This window comes from Syzygium oleosum, unplaced genomic scaffold (genome assembly GCF_021117445.2).
Source record: "Syzygium oleosum isolate NSW1041296 unplaced genomic scaffold, Sole_v2.1 Sole_v2.62, whole genome shotgun sequence".
Taxonomy (NCBI): domain Eukaryota; kingdom Viridiplantae; phylum Streptophyta; class Magnoliopsida; order Myrtales; family Myrtaceae; genus Syzygium; species Syzygium oleosum.
In genome coordinates this window covers 744041-758692 of record NW_026607546.1, presented here as the reverse complement: position 1 = coordinate 758692, position 14652 = coordinate 744041, and the positions used below count along the sequence as shown (strand labels likewise).

Below are 14652 nucleotides of genomic sequence, written 5' to 3'. Positions count from 1 at the left end.
TTTCCTTGTGATTTTTAAGTTTTTCTGTGTTATTTTCCATTTTTATTGTTTTAAGCATACTCCACTTGAGTGGGATTTACTTGTGAAAGTTTCTCCAAAAAGTCCTAAACATATTGTACGGCGGCCAATTTAATTCTAAAATTTTCAGTTATGCCAATTTAGTCTGAAACCTATTGCATGGTGGCTAATTTAATCGTAAACCTTTCAATTGTGCCAATTTAGTCATAAATATTTTCACGATTTGCAAATTTAGTCCTAAACCTTTTATCAATTGTCAATATAGTCCTACTGGCTAATTTTGACTAAAAAATGCTGACGTGATGGTCCAATCAACACCAGCCATCTTACGTGGCGCAACTAGTGCTATTGTGGACTATTTTTAATTTTTTTTAAAAATTTGAATATTTTTATTAATTTTATCTTTTTTTTTCTTCATAGGGCTGGCGAGGCCGCTAGCCATTGGACAAGGGCCGTGAAGTCCTTGCCTCGGCTGCAACCCTTGCTGAATTTGGGCAAGGGCTCCCAATAGCAAGGGCGCTGCGAGCCCTCACCCAGCCTTGCCGTGGCTATGAATCCTCTTCCAAAGGCTAGTGGTGGTTGCAGGCCCTCGCCCAGTGGCCGACGGAGGTCGTCGTCCTGCCGAACCTATGAAGAAAAAAAGAAAAGAAAAAAGAAAAAATTAATAAAAAGTTTGGAAATTTTTTTAAAGAATTAACTATGTTAGAGTCGATCGCGCCAGGTAAGACGATCAGCACTGATTGGACCACCATGTCATTAATTTCTAGCCAAAATTATTCAAAAGGACTACATTAGTAATTTGTGAAAAGATTTAGGACTATATTAATAAATTCTCAAAAGGTGTATGACTAAATTGGCCCAATTGAAATATTTAGGAATGAATTGGCAAATTGTCAAAATATTTAAGACTAAATTAGCATAACGTACAACAGGTTTAGAACTTTTTGGGCAATTTTCCTATTTACTTGCCTAAGTAAATGTTAAGGAAATGCAGTTTGAAATGCAGTAAGATGGGCTCATTTGCTTCCATCATGATGTCCCTAGATACAATTTTCTTGTGCATTTGTATGGCTATTCATGATCACCATACAGAAAAATTTTAATAGCGGATGGTCTTCTGTCAAAAGTTCGTGCGTTCTCTGCGAAGGATCATCTTAAGAGGCTTAATTGTTTTTCAACATTTAATGGAGAACTCATTATGGTCACTTTCTATGTGAGAGAATCTTCGTACTTCAATAAGGTCAAGTAATATATGATTGGAAATATCTAGGTGCCTAGTTTCAGATAATGGAATTACTGCATCTTCATCACTTTCTGCCGCAGCCTTCATTTTCTCCTTCTTGAAAACTGACTTGGCTTTCAAGAAATTTTTTTTTTTTGATTATGTGGCTGAGATTAAGAATCATGTGGTTGAGCTGACCCCCGCTTGCTAATTTCTTATACTATGGAGAAATATATATTCCTCTAAATATGTATGTTTCGCGAAAAAATGAAAGATTTTGAAAATATTTTCTAAAAAATAATCATTTGTATCATTTACTAAAATGAATGAACGAAAAATATTTTCATTAATCAATGTATTAACTATTTCTTTATTTTCTGATCGCTTCGAAGGGACAAAAGAAACATTTTGTTTTAGAAATAAATTATTGTCGATGATGAAAATATTTTTTATCGATTAATCATTTCAAGCGATACACGCTGTCATTTTTAAAACAATATTTTTCACATCATTCATTTTCCACAAAACAAACGGAGCTTCTGTTTCGTGTTATTTTTCGAGGTGGTGTTTCAGTTTGGGTTGTTTTCTAGTTTCTTGCTTGAATATGGCAAAGAAGCCTGTTTGTAATTGAACCGGAGGTTCAAGCTGTGGCCTTTTATGCTTTCTCGACTTGTTTCATATGAGGCAATTAGCATCGGTTTGAGCTTCAAGTTTTTTGCTCTGGTTGATTGATTCGCGACAATTTGTTACGAAATTTGTGCTTGAAAAGTATTGGTTCGGATAAATGGGAGTTGATTCACCATCCACTACCCTGTGAAGTGGGCTGATAATTTGTTTTGGTCCTAATTCTCTTTTACAATTTGTTTATGGCTTAGCAAAGAGTGAAGAAAGTAAATGTGAAAACGGAAAGAACGCTCCGCGTGATTCAAATTACTGCATGAGTTTGACGGAGTTATTCTTCGGGTAAATAATTACATCTTCGATCGTGCCTCATAGTAATTGGCACAAGCACTTTTTTTTGGTCGAATGGTACAAGCACGTCGCACGCAGCTAAAGTATGCATTGACCTCGCTAAAAGTTGGGTCGAGATAATTGAGGATGACTAGGCAATTCTTAGGAAAAAAAAAAAGAAATGAAAATCCAACCCACTCTATCCGAATTTTTTTTTTTCGATTCAGATTCTATGGGGATCGGGTCGCAAAAGAAACATATAGCCTTCATAGTAAATTGGTACAGTACTTGAACCGGACCGGCCGTTGATGCCCCTAAGCCACGCGTTGATTTCAACCTCGATTTTCTTTAGGCTAGTAAATCTCCATTACCTTTGTGAACTTGCATGATTTGTCACGTAAAGAACTTAAACAGACTCCTCAGTCCTCACTTATTGACCACTTCAACTCATTTCATCTTTACATGTTATCCACTTGCCCAACATGAATCTCCACGCCATGTCTTGAACAAGTTTTAATGTTCTGGTGACCCCTCTTCGAACTATGTAGTTCCAGGTTGAGCTCTCTTCCTTTGCATAGTTCTAGGTTCAGCTCTTTGCAAGGCAAATTTACTTCAATTTTTTCTGATAAAGTTAACACTTAATTAAATTAGACATGCATAATATAGATGAAATGCCTGAATGAAAATACACGCGTAAAATGGGGTACTATCATTAAACATCGCCCATACCATGTCAATCTTAGGTCAAACTCACTTGCTCAATCTCCAAATAATTGTGTGAGATTTCATGGGAATATTGCCAACTATTCTAAAAACTTAAGCTTTTGGATTTAACTTTTTAACATGGTATTATAGGCAGTACTATCCCTTTCGCATATGTGTGTCCACCCTCTATAAGTCAAATTCTATGTGCCGCTTTTAATCCTGCTTACACGTGAGAGAGGGTGTTAGAAAGTCTAACCCAAATTAAGTTTTTGAAACAGTTGGCAGTGGTCCTACAAAATCTCCTATGATATTAGAGCCAGTCGTGTCCTTTTCGCGTATGTGCATTCACCCCACATCAGTCAAATTCCACGTGTCACTCCTAATCCGACTGGCACGAGATGTTGAAATATTGTCCCACATCACTTGATAACAGGTTTTATATGTTCTTCATATTATATGATTTCTCTCCACCTAATAGCTTTAGTTATTGGGTTGGGATTTCTAACTTGATATTAGAGCCAATGCTATCACTTTCGCATATGTGCGTCCACCCCCCAATTAGTCAAATTTTAAGTGTCGCTCTTAATCCAACTAGCACATGAGAGAGGGTGTTGAAATATCACAACCGATTCTATATGTTCTTTATATTCATTTGGCTTTTAAGTTGGACTTTTTTACCAAATTGAACCAACACATGGTCAAAATGGACATGCACAATTTATATGGTAAGGAAAATTGACACAAATAATCTCTAAACTTTGGCCCAATATGCAATGCCATTCTCAGAATTTTAATTTGTTCAATCTGGGCAATAGCGTTATTATTAAAACTTGTGAATAGTATTGGATGGTTGATTTGATTTCGTTGGAAAGTTAAGGAACTAGATTGAACAAATTGAAAGTTTAGGGACTATATTGAACAATTAGTAATAGTTCAAGGACCGCATTGAACCAATTAAAGGTCTAAAGATGATATTGCATACTAAGCCAAAGTTTAGGGGCTATTAGTGTCATTTTCCTTAATTATAACCTTGTGATAAAAATGGGTACCAACATAATCATAGTTTGTACCACTATATAATATCATGTTTGGATTTCGTCAAACTTTTGGGCTAAAGTTTAATATTGAAATCCTTATTTGAATTTGCTTTTTATAATACAAAAGACGCAATTGTCTTCTTTTTTGCTTAGCAAATAAAGATTTTATTCACAATCAAATAAGTACATTATACACTTGAGACGTGCACGCTGGCGTGGAATGCACATTCAAGAACTAAGAGTGGAAACACACCCTCACAAACTAAAGTTAAACGTGTAAAATTTTGTGAGACTGTGCCCAATTACTCTGAAAGTTAAAGCTGTTAGGTGAATGCGTGATTTAATATTTATATATTCTAAAAGTCCTCTTAAGGCATAGGCTGGATTAAGTGTTGAAATATATTTCAAGGGAGGCAAATAGCGGCCTGGCAAGATTTGAAGTAAGGACCTCCCGCACAATGCCAACTGTTCTAAATGCCTAAGTTGATAGATAAAGGCGTGGTTTAATATTAGGTATTCCAACACTAAACGAACATTAGAAAAAGCTCTACAAAAACTAAGAGTGGAGTGCGCACTCAAGAGAACCCCGCACACAATCAAGTGAAGGGGCATCAAAGTGGCTCTTACGTGAGCGACACTAAAGGATGTTGCCATGGAGGGCCTTGATGAAGGCAATCATCCTAGCTAGGCTGATGCCGGACGAAAGTGTAGCAAATCACGGTTGAGATTCGTGGAAGGAGGGATAAACACCAAGTAAAATCTTAATGAGAAATGCATTGATATCGATATGCATAGAGTAATTGGTAAACTAGTTTCCTAGTAGAATAATTATTAAAAAGAGGAGCATTATCAACTTAAATCTTATGGAGACAATAATAAATTTGAAGATAAGAAATTTATTTAAAAGTATAATCTCAGCGTAAGTTTGATTCTTCATCATTCTCTGCCAGCGAGAAGAATGCGACTCTGGCGAATTGCGTGGACGCCCTTTCGGCTTCGTCGACTAATAAAAGTGCTTCACATACATGTGGGGAATTATGTGAAGGCCCTTTCCAATGATTTAAGTAACGAAATTGCTTTGAACATGGAAAGACGTATATCGCAATCTTCACATTAGGAACTACCTTCACAGCTGCATATTTTTCGTTCTCAATCCCATTCAAAAAAGCAGGTAGCTTTGGAAGTGAATTTCTTGTCATTGAATATCTTAAAAAGAAAGGGTTAATACCACGAAAAATCTTAAACTGGTACATCTATGACAAATTTATCCCAAATTAATTTTTTGACTATCAAAAACCCCAAACTAGCACACCAGTGACAATTTTACTATCAGTTAGTTTCCGTTAAATTTTACCATCAAATTTCTAAGTTGGATGACACGTGACAATTGACGGGTATATCAGTTTGGAGTTTTACCCTCCATTTACCATAGGTGTATCAGTTTGTGATTTTTCGTAATATTAATCAAATTTAACGAAAGGTAAATTTGTCACAAATATACCAGTTTGGGGTTTTTTGTGGTAAAAAATTAGTTTAGGATATTTTGGTCACAGGTGTACGAGTTTAAGGTTTTTTGTTATCAAAAAATTAATTTGAGGTAAATTTATCATAGGTGTACAAATTTGACGTTTTTTGTGGTATTAACCCAAAAAGAAACCTCCACACACAAATTCCTCGGGAAAATTACCAAAAAAGCCCTAAACCTTTTGCAATTGTGCCAATTCAGTCCTAAATTTTGTTTTTGGCCAATTCAGTCCTAAACCTTTTGCAAACCAGCCAATTCAGTCCATTTGGCCGGCCGGCACTGACGTGGCCGCCGGCAGGCTGACGTGGCACTGGCCAGCGTCCACGTGGCAATATTTTAATATTTTTTTTAATATTTTCGAATTTTTTTCCTTTTTTCTTTTTTTTTCTTTTCCTTCTCCCCCCTGGCCGAATAGGCCAGGGGGGAGGCTCGCCGGCGAGGGCCCAGCTCCGGCGAGGCGGAGCTCGCCATGGCTGGGCGAGCTCCGCTCTCCCCAGTTCTAGCTTGCCTCGCCGGAGCTGGGCCCTCGCCGACGATCCTCCCCCTCTGGCCAGACAGGCCAGGGGGGAGAAGGAAAAGAAAAAAAAAGAAAAAAAGGAAAAAAAATTCGAAAATATTAAAAATATATTAAAATATTGCCACGTGGACGCCGGCCGGCGCCACGTCAGCGCCGGCCGGCCAGATGAACTGAATTGGCTGGTTTACAAAAGGTTTAGGACTGAATTGGCAAAAAAAAAAGGTTTATGACTGAATTGGCACAATTGCAAAAGGTTTAGGACTTTTTTGGTAATTTTCCCCAAATTCCTCCATAATAGCTTTTTCCGTTAGGCTTAAATCTCAACCTTGAGTATTGCACGAGACTCAAAAGACTCAAACTCATGAGAGAAATTTTGCTCAAAAGAATTTTCTTTAGTTGATTGATCATGATTAATTTCACAACCAAGCAACAAAGAGATTTCAAAAAATTAATTTTTCAATATCACCAAATCCAAACTTCTCAAAGATCGGTTGAGCCAGTTTGATACCCTTCACTTAATGGGTATTTGAAATCTTTCGTAAATAACTTTAGACCTACCATCACCAAAAGAAATTATGAAAATTGTCCAAAAAGTCATAAATCTATTGCATTTTTCCAATTTAATCCTAAAACTTTTAATATTGTCAATTTAATCCTAAACTTTTTTTTTTTTTTCCTTCCGACGGATTTGGACGGATTTTAACGGGGCGATTTGGGATTCGATAAAAGTTTGTGGTTTTCTTGAGACAAAAAGTTCGAGTATATTTGGGACAAAGTGTAAAGTTGAGGATTTTTTTGAATTTACGTGATTCCAAAAAGTCATAAATCTATTGCATTTTTCCAATTTAATCCTAAAACTTTTAATATTGTCAATTTAACCCTAAACTTTTTACGTTTTGCCAATTGAGTCTTTGGCCAATTTTGACAAGAAATTTCTGATGTGGACACCAGTCATGCTACGTAGTACGACCGATGCTGACGTTAACAATTTTTAATAATATATTTTTCTAAATTTTTATTTTTTTCTCTTTTCTTCTTTTCTTTTTTCTTTTTTCTTCATTTTTGTTCTTTTCTTCTTCTTTTTCTTTTCTTTTTCCCATTTTCCCTCCGCTGACCACCGCTGGGCCTTGTCAATGGCCAACGGAGGTCACTTCGATACCCTTCACTTGATGGGTATTTGAAATTTGGAAATAACTCAAGAACTACCATCACTGAAAAATTTCATGTCAGACTCGAATGCAATTCAGAAGTGAGTTTCAAAAACTTGACCAGAGAACTCATAATAAAATTTGAAGAACGATCATTCTGAAGAAAGATTTTGCACACCTTATCAGTATTTCTAGTAAAAGTATGAAAAACACTAGTTCTATTACTTTCTTTCTCATAGACATGTGAAGAAGTCGAGGAATCATTAACAATTGACATCTAAATTGACTTATCAAACTAATAAATATTAGCTCGATAATCAGTGGAAAAATCCATATCCTATTCCATGTAACCCAGAAGAAATTTAAAGCCCTAAATCTAGACATGGCCACGGTTCGGAACCGGCCGGTTCCGGTTCGTGGCCATGTATGAACCGGCGGTTCCGGGCCGGTTTCGGTTTCGGCCCGGTTCGGAACTGGCCGGTAAAAATTTAAAAAATAAATTATGAAATAAAAAAATAATAAATTATCAAATTATGAAATAATGAATTATTCAATATAAAATGTAATCAAAATGTACATTGTAATCAAATTTGGAGAAAAAAGAGTTTCTCCACTTATCTGCAGTTTTTTTTTTTGGAACTGGGCCCGGAACCGGCGGTTCTAGTCCAGTTCCAAAATTGTTGGAATCGGAACCGGGCCCATAGGCCATGGGCCGGTTCCGGTTCCGAACCGCGGGCCCGGTCAACGGGCCGGTCCCGGGTTTGACCCGGGCAGGTTCCGGGCCGAAACCGGCCCGTGGCCATGTCTACCTAAATCACATGACTAGATTTAGTGTTCTAAGATCGACAAAATCTCGTATACAAAAAGTGATCTTAAAATGCAATTGACTTAGGAACTTCTGCTTTTATACCACGACCGAAGGAGTGGCAAAACACAATTGAGAATAGTAGAATTGAGGGATAAACAGACGACAAGAAAAGGAAGGAAATCAGATAAAAGGCAGAGGAAAGGGGAAGAAATACCAAAAGCTTGACTATAACTTAATAATCTCAATATCAATTCATAATCAAAAGCTAGCTAAAGAGTGCATTAACACCAATATGTATAGCGTACTCAGTAAACCTAATTTCCTAAATGAAAGTTGTAGAGCACATCTTAAGCTCATGTTTAAAGGCAACAATACAAGGAGAAAAATTGCTAAAAATAGATCCCGGGTCAGGTATGGTATGGGTCAATGATTTTGTATTGTGAATAATTACACAAATGGTTCCTAGGCTTTGATTCAATGTGTAATGTCGTCTATAAATTTTTAATTGGTTCAATGTGATCTCTGAACTTTAGCTCAATGTGTATGTCATCCCTTAACTGTTAAATTGTTCAATATGGACCGTGAACTTTTGGTAAATGTTCAATCAAATACCTAAACTATATGAAAATATTCAATATTATTCTTTCATTAATTCAAGTTCAGAGACAACATTGAATATTTTCACATAGTCCAAAGACTAAATTGAACGTATACCAAAAATTCAAGGATCATATTGAACAAATTAAAAGTTCAGAAACGACATTGAACATTGGGCTAAAGTTCAGAGAATAAATTGAACAAATTAAAAGTTCAAAGACGATATTGCACATTGGGCCAAACTTCATGAACATTTTGTGTCATTTTCCCTTTGCATTGCACCTAAATGGGTAAAAATAAGTTAAACAAATTAATTTGGGTTGGACCATTTTCAGTCCGACCCAGTCCAATTCGCCCGCTTGGAAGGCCTATGTAGAGGGAAATTTCCCTTACATCGCTTCTAGCGGCATTTTTATGAAATGATGTAACACTCTTACTGTCATTAAAAAATGTCGCAAATTACGTGAAAAAAAGAACTGCCAAATTTATGTTTGGTTTTAGTTGTGGTTAATGGTGATTTTCACTTTTAAGTGCTACATGATGACAAAAGCCAATGGATTCATTTAAATTAATTCAAGTTATTGTTATAATTTGATTTTTAGGTAATTTACGTTGAGAGACCAAAAGAGACGTGTCTCCCTTAAAGAACAGTATAGATATATTAGATTATTCGGTTGCAAATTGTGCAAATCATCAGCTTGGTGGTTGAACCGGTTGAATCAATCGATTCAAGAACCGGAAGTTAGATAGGTGTTTTAATTGGTCCAAATTTAAACAAACAAAATTGCAATGAATACTGATCATCAGATCATATTAATCTCATTAAGCCCACACAATCTATAGGCAGGCCCAAATGAACCAAGTTGAATGCCATTGAAATTCATCTCTTTGGCTAGGTAGAGAAACTTGACATTTGGACATTCGCATGAACGGCCAAAAGTAGGCGAAAGTTAAGAGTAAATCGCAAATAATCCAAAATTGATTTGTATATATGTTCTATTTAATAGTAGGAGAAAATAATATCTTAAGGACGGTGATCGTTATTACGCATTAAAGCATAAAAGATCTATCACTACTGCTCTATTTTCATCAACAATCAATTTTCCGCAATATTAAGTGGCTGAGATTAAGAATCATGGGGTTGAGCTTACCCCACTTGCTAATTTTCAATACAAAGGAGAAATATATGTCCCTCTAGGTGCATTTATTTCGCAAAAAATGAATAATTTGAAATATATTTTTCTAAAAATGATAGCCTGTATTGCTTACAAAAATAAATGAACGAAAAGTATTTTTGATCGTTTACGAAATTTAAATATAAATTGTTGTTGACAATGAAAACATCTTTCATCAACTAATTATTTCAAGTATACAAGCGAGATTCATTTTCCGTAAAACAAACGGAGCCTCAATTTCATTCTGTTTTTTGAGGTAGTGTTTCTGCCCGGATTGTTTTCTAATTTCTTGCTTGAATATGGTAAAGAAGCCAGTTTGTAATTGAATGGGAGGTTCAAGCTATGGTCTTTATGCTTTCTTGACTTGTTTCATATGAAGCTTTTAGCATCAGTTTATGCTGGAAAATTATTGGTTCGGATAAATGGAGGTTGATTCACAATCCACTACCCTGTGAAGTGGGCTGACCAGTTGTTTTGGTCCTAATTCCATTTTACAATTTGTTCATGGCTTGGGAAAGAGTGACGAAAGTAAATGTGGAAGCGGAAAGAATGCCCTGCGTAATTCAAATTAGTGCATAAATTTGATGGAGTTATTCTTTAGGAAAACCATTACATCTTTGATTGTGCCTCATAGTAAATTAATACAAGCACAAAGCTAAAGTATGCGTTAACCTCGCTAAAATTTGTGTTTAGAAAATCGAGGATGACTAAGCAATTCTTCAAAGAGAAATGAAAATCCGACCCAACTCTAGCCGAACTTCTTTTTTACTCAAATTTTATGCGGGTCGAGTCACTAAAGAAACACATATGCTTCATATCCAGATCCAATCCAATTTCAATGGAGACTCGTGCTGAACCGGCCATTGACACCCCTCAGCCAATTGGATCTCAACCTCGATCTTCTTTAGGCTAGTAATCTCCATAACCTTTGTGGGCTTGCATGATTTGCCACTTGTAGAACTTCAACAGACTCCTCACACCTTGACCACTTCAACTAATTTCCTTTTTACATTTTATCCACTTGCCCAACGCCAATCTTCACGACATGCCTTGAATAAGTTTTATTATCGTAAAATTAGCTTCTTGAATGCCTAGTGACGCCCTCTTCCATCTACGTAGTTCTAGGTTGAGCTCTCTTCCTTTGCATAGTTCTTGGTTGAGCTCTTTAGGAGGCAAATATACTTTCATTGTTCTAATAAAGTTAACGCTTAATTAAAGTATACATACATAATTTAGATGAAATGATTGAATGAAAAAACATATGTAAAATGGGGTACCATCATTAGACATCACCCATACCATGTTCATCTTAGGTCAAACTCACTCGCTCAAGCTCCCATTCATTGAACCAAAACATGGTCAAAGGGGACACACACAATTTTTATGGCAATTAAAAAGAAAATTGATACAAATAATCCCTAAACTTTGGTCAGTATGCAATTTCATCTTTGAACTTTTAATTTATTCAATATGAGTAATAGTGTAATCATCAAAACTTGTGAATAGTGCTGAAGGACTGATTTGACTTTATTGAAAAATTGAAGAACTAGATTGAACAAATTAAAAGTTGGGGGACCATATTAGACAGTTAGGTTCAATTCAATGACCACATTGAACTAATTAAAACAGTGTAATAAAAATGTATACCAACACAATCATAGGTTGCACTACTATATACTATCATGTATGGATTATCATCAAACTTTTGGGCTTAAGTTAAATATTGAAATCCTTGAATTTGCTTTTTATAATACAATAGCGGCAATTGTCTTCGTTTTTTTTCAGCAAATAAAGATTACTTTCATAATAAAAAAAAGTACATTGTACACTCAAGACGTGCCCGCTGAGGTGGATGCGCACTTAAAAACCAAGAATGGATCGTGCACACAAAAACTAAAGCCAAACGTGTAAATTTAATTTACGTTTCGTATATTCTAACATATCCCCTCATGCGTAGGGTGGATTAGACATGGAAATGTATATTAAAGGAGACAAATAGAGACCTCGAAGGACTTGAAGTCAAGATGTCCCTCACAAGCTTATGGGGTTCATGTCCCTAGGCTTAGAACAAAGCATTGTATATTCTTTGCTCCACTTGGTATCGGGTCAAGCTTATGGGGGTACATTGTCCCGAGGCTTAGAACAAATCTATGTATATTCTTTGCCCGACAAGTATTGGGTTTTTATTTCTGCACCTTTATTTCTAGCTTTTCAATACTTGCATGTTTAGTTTCCCCACTTTCAATACATTGATTGTTCTTTTCTTTTTTAGCATGGTTAGGATAAGTTTTAGGATCATAATAAACTCCTAGAAACAATTGTACGAACACTTAGCGATATCAATTGAATTTTAGGACTCATAATTGGTAATAAAGACCGTTTGATCACATAGATGAACAATTCCGCCAAGTTCGAGGTACCGAAAGGGCACTACTAGAAATTATTAGTGTAATCAAGTCACCGACCCTAGAAAACTCTAGTTGTGTAGAAAGTGAGGCAATCTCCTGTGCCTCACCTGGTCCGAAAGGCTAGTGGCGACTCTCATCTCATATGGAATCATTTAGGATTAATCCAAACTTACAATGAACCCAATGTTACGCGAGATAAGGGCTTGGGAGAACCAGAGTCTAATTGAGAGTCGTTGGCCCACCTTTTGGGCATTACCTTTAAATCTCGTCCTTTTCCCGATGCCCCAACTGCGTGGATGGAAAAGAGGATCGTGACACTAATGTTGGTCGAGGTAATCTTATCTCAAAAGTCCCCATCATACTATAGTCAAGCGACTGCTAATACACAAGCACTTAAAAGTTGAACATTTCAGCTTGTCAGCCAAATTAATTATCACCACCTTTGTCGTCCTCTATAAATAACCCAATTAGTTCAACAACATACTGCAAGCCCTGATAATTCTCCAAATCCTAAACCATGTCTAAGCTCTTCCTTGCTACGCTTGTGATCCTATCATGTTCCATCCAATCCCACACGGTGGAGTACACCGTGACGAACAACGCCGGCGACACTCCTGGCGGCATCCGTTTCACTCACGAGAACGGAATCCCATATGGCCAGCAGATAATGAGCGAATCGACCAATTACATTTGGAGGACCTTCCAATAGAACGATCCCGCAGACCAAAAGGATGTTGCCAAAGTGAACTTGTTCATCGACAACATGGACAACGAGTCATACACGAGCAACAACGAGATCCATGTGAGCGCCACGTACCTCGGGGGCTTCTCAGGGGACGTGCAAAGGGAGTTCACGGGGATCCTGTACCATGAGATGACGCATGTGTGGCAGTGGGATGGGGCCAGGCAGGCCCCGGATGTGCTCATTGAGGGGATCGCAAATTTCGTGAGGCTCCGGTCTAGTTACGTGCCAGATCACTAGGTGTAGCCGGGCCAGGGCGATAGGTGGGACCACGGTCACGACGTCATGGCACGCTTTTATTACCATTGCAATGGCCTTAGAAATGGGTTCGTGGCTGAGCTGAACAAGAAGATGAAGACTGGTTATAGTGACGACTACTTTGTCGACCTGCTTGGCAGGACTGTTGACCAGCTGTGGAGTGAATACAAGGCTAAATACTCTACCTGACTTGAGTCCATACTTGGTCGATAGATGTATATGCTTAATAAAAAGCATGCTTAACAATGGCAATATAAAATAAGACATATATGCAAATCAACTTCGCATTATTTGCGATATCCTCTAATTTGCTTCTACTTCTGATCGTTCGTGCAAATGTCCAAAGGATAAGCATCTCTTCCTGGCCAAAGAGAGAAATTTCAACGGCATTCAACCTGGTTCATTTGGGCTTGCTCGTAGATTGTGTAGGCTTCATTTGAGATTCATATGATATGATGATCAGTATTAATTGCAGTGTTCTTAAATTTGGACCAGTCAAAAAACCTATCTAGCTTCCGATTCTTGAATCAATTGATCCAACCGGTTCAACCACCAGGTTGATGATTTGCACTATTTGGAACGAATCATCTAATATATCTGTACTATTTTTAAGGGAGAGACTCCTCTTTTCGTCTCTCAACCTAAATTACCTAAAACTCAAATTATAACAATAACTTGAATTAATTTAAATGAATCCATGGGCTTTTGTCATCATTTAGCACTCAAAAGTGAAAATTACCATTAACCGCCGCTACAACCAAACATAAATTTGCCAGCTCTTTTTTTCATGTAATTTGGAACATTTTTTAATAATGGTAAGAATGTTAAATCATTTCATTAAAATGCCGCTAGAAGCGATGTACGGGGAATTTCCTTTTACATAGGCCTTTCAAGCGGGCGGATCGGGTCGGGTAAAAAATGGTCCGACTCCAATTGATCCATTTAACCTATTTTGATCAATTTGTGTGCAATACAAAAGGAAAATGACACAAACGATCATGAACTTTGGCTCAATGTGCAATGTCGTCCATGAACTTTTAATTTGTTCAATGTATTCCCTGAACTTTAGCCCAATGTCTAATGTCGTCAATAGATTTTTAATTTGTTCAACGTAGTCCCTAAACTTTTTGTACACATTCAATTTAGTCCCTAGATTATATGAAAATGTTCAATGTTGTTCCTAAAAGTTTGGGGACCACATTAAACTTATATGAATAGTTTATGGACCACATTGAACTAATTAAAATTTCAAGGATGACATTGCATATGAGAGCTAAAGTTTATGGACTATTAGTATCATTTTCCCTAATTAAAACAGTGTGATAAAAATGGGTACCAACACAATTATAGGTTGTACTACTATATAATATCATGCATGGATTTTCGTCAAACTTTTGGGCTTAAGTTAAATATTGAAATAATTCGCTTTTTATAATACAATTGCGGCAATTGTCTTTTTCTTTTTCAGCAAATAAAGATTATATTCATAATAAAAAAAAAAAGTAAATTGTACACTCAAGAGGTGCCCGCTGGGGTGGATG

The 14652-nt window shown here is 36.7% G+C and overlaps 1 pseudogene; it reads left to right on the top strand.

The window, feature by feature from the left end:
* The first annotated feature begins 12611 nt into the window (after positions 1-12611).
* Positions 12612-13357, top strand: LOC115687739 (uncharacterized; annotated as a pseudogene).
* The last annotated feature ends 1295 nt before the right edge of the window (positions 13358-14652 follow it).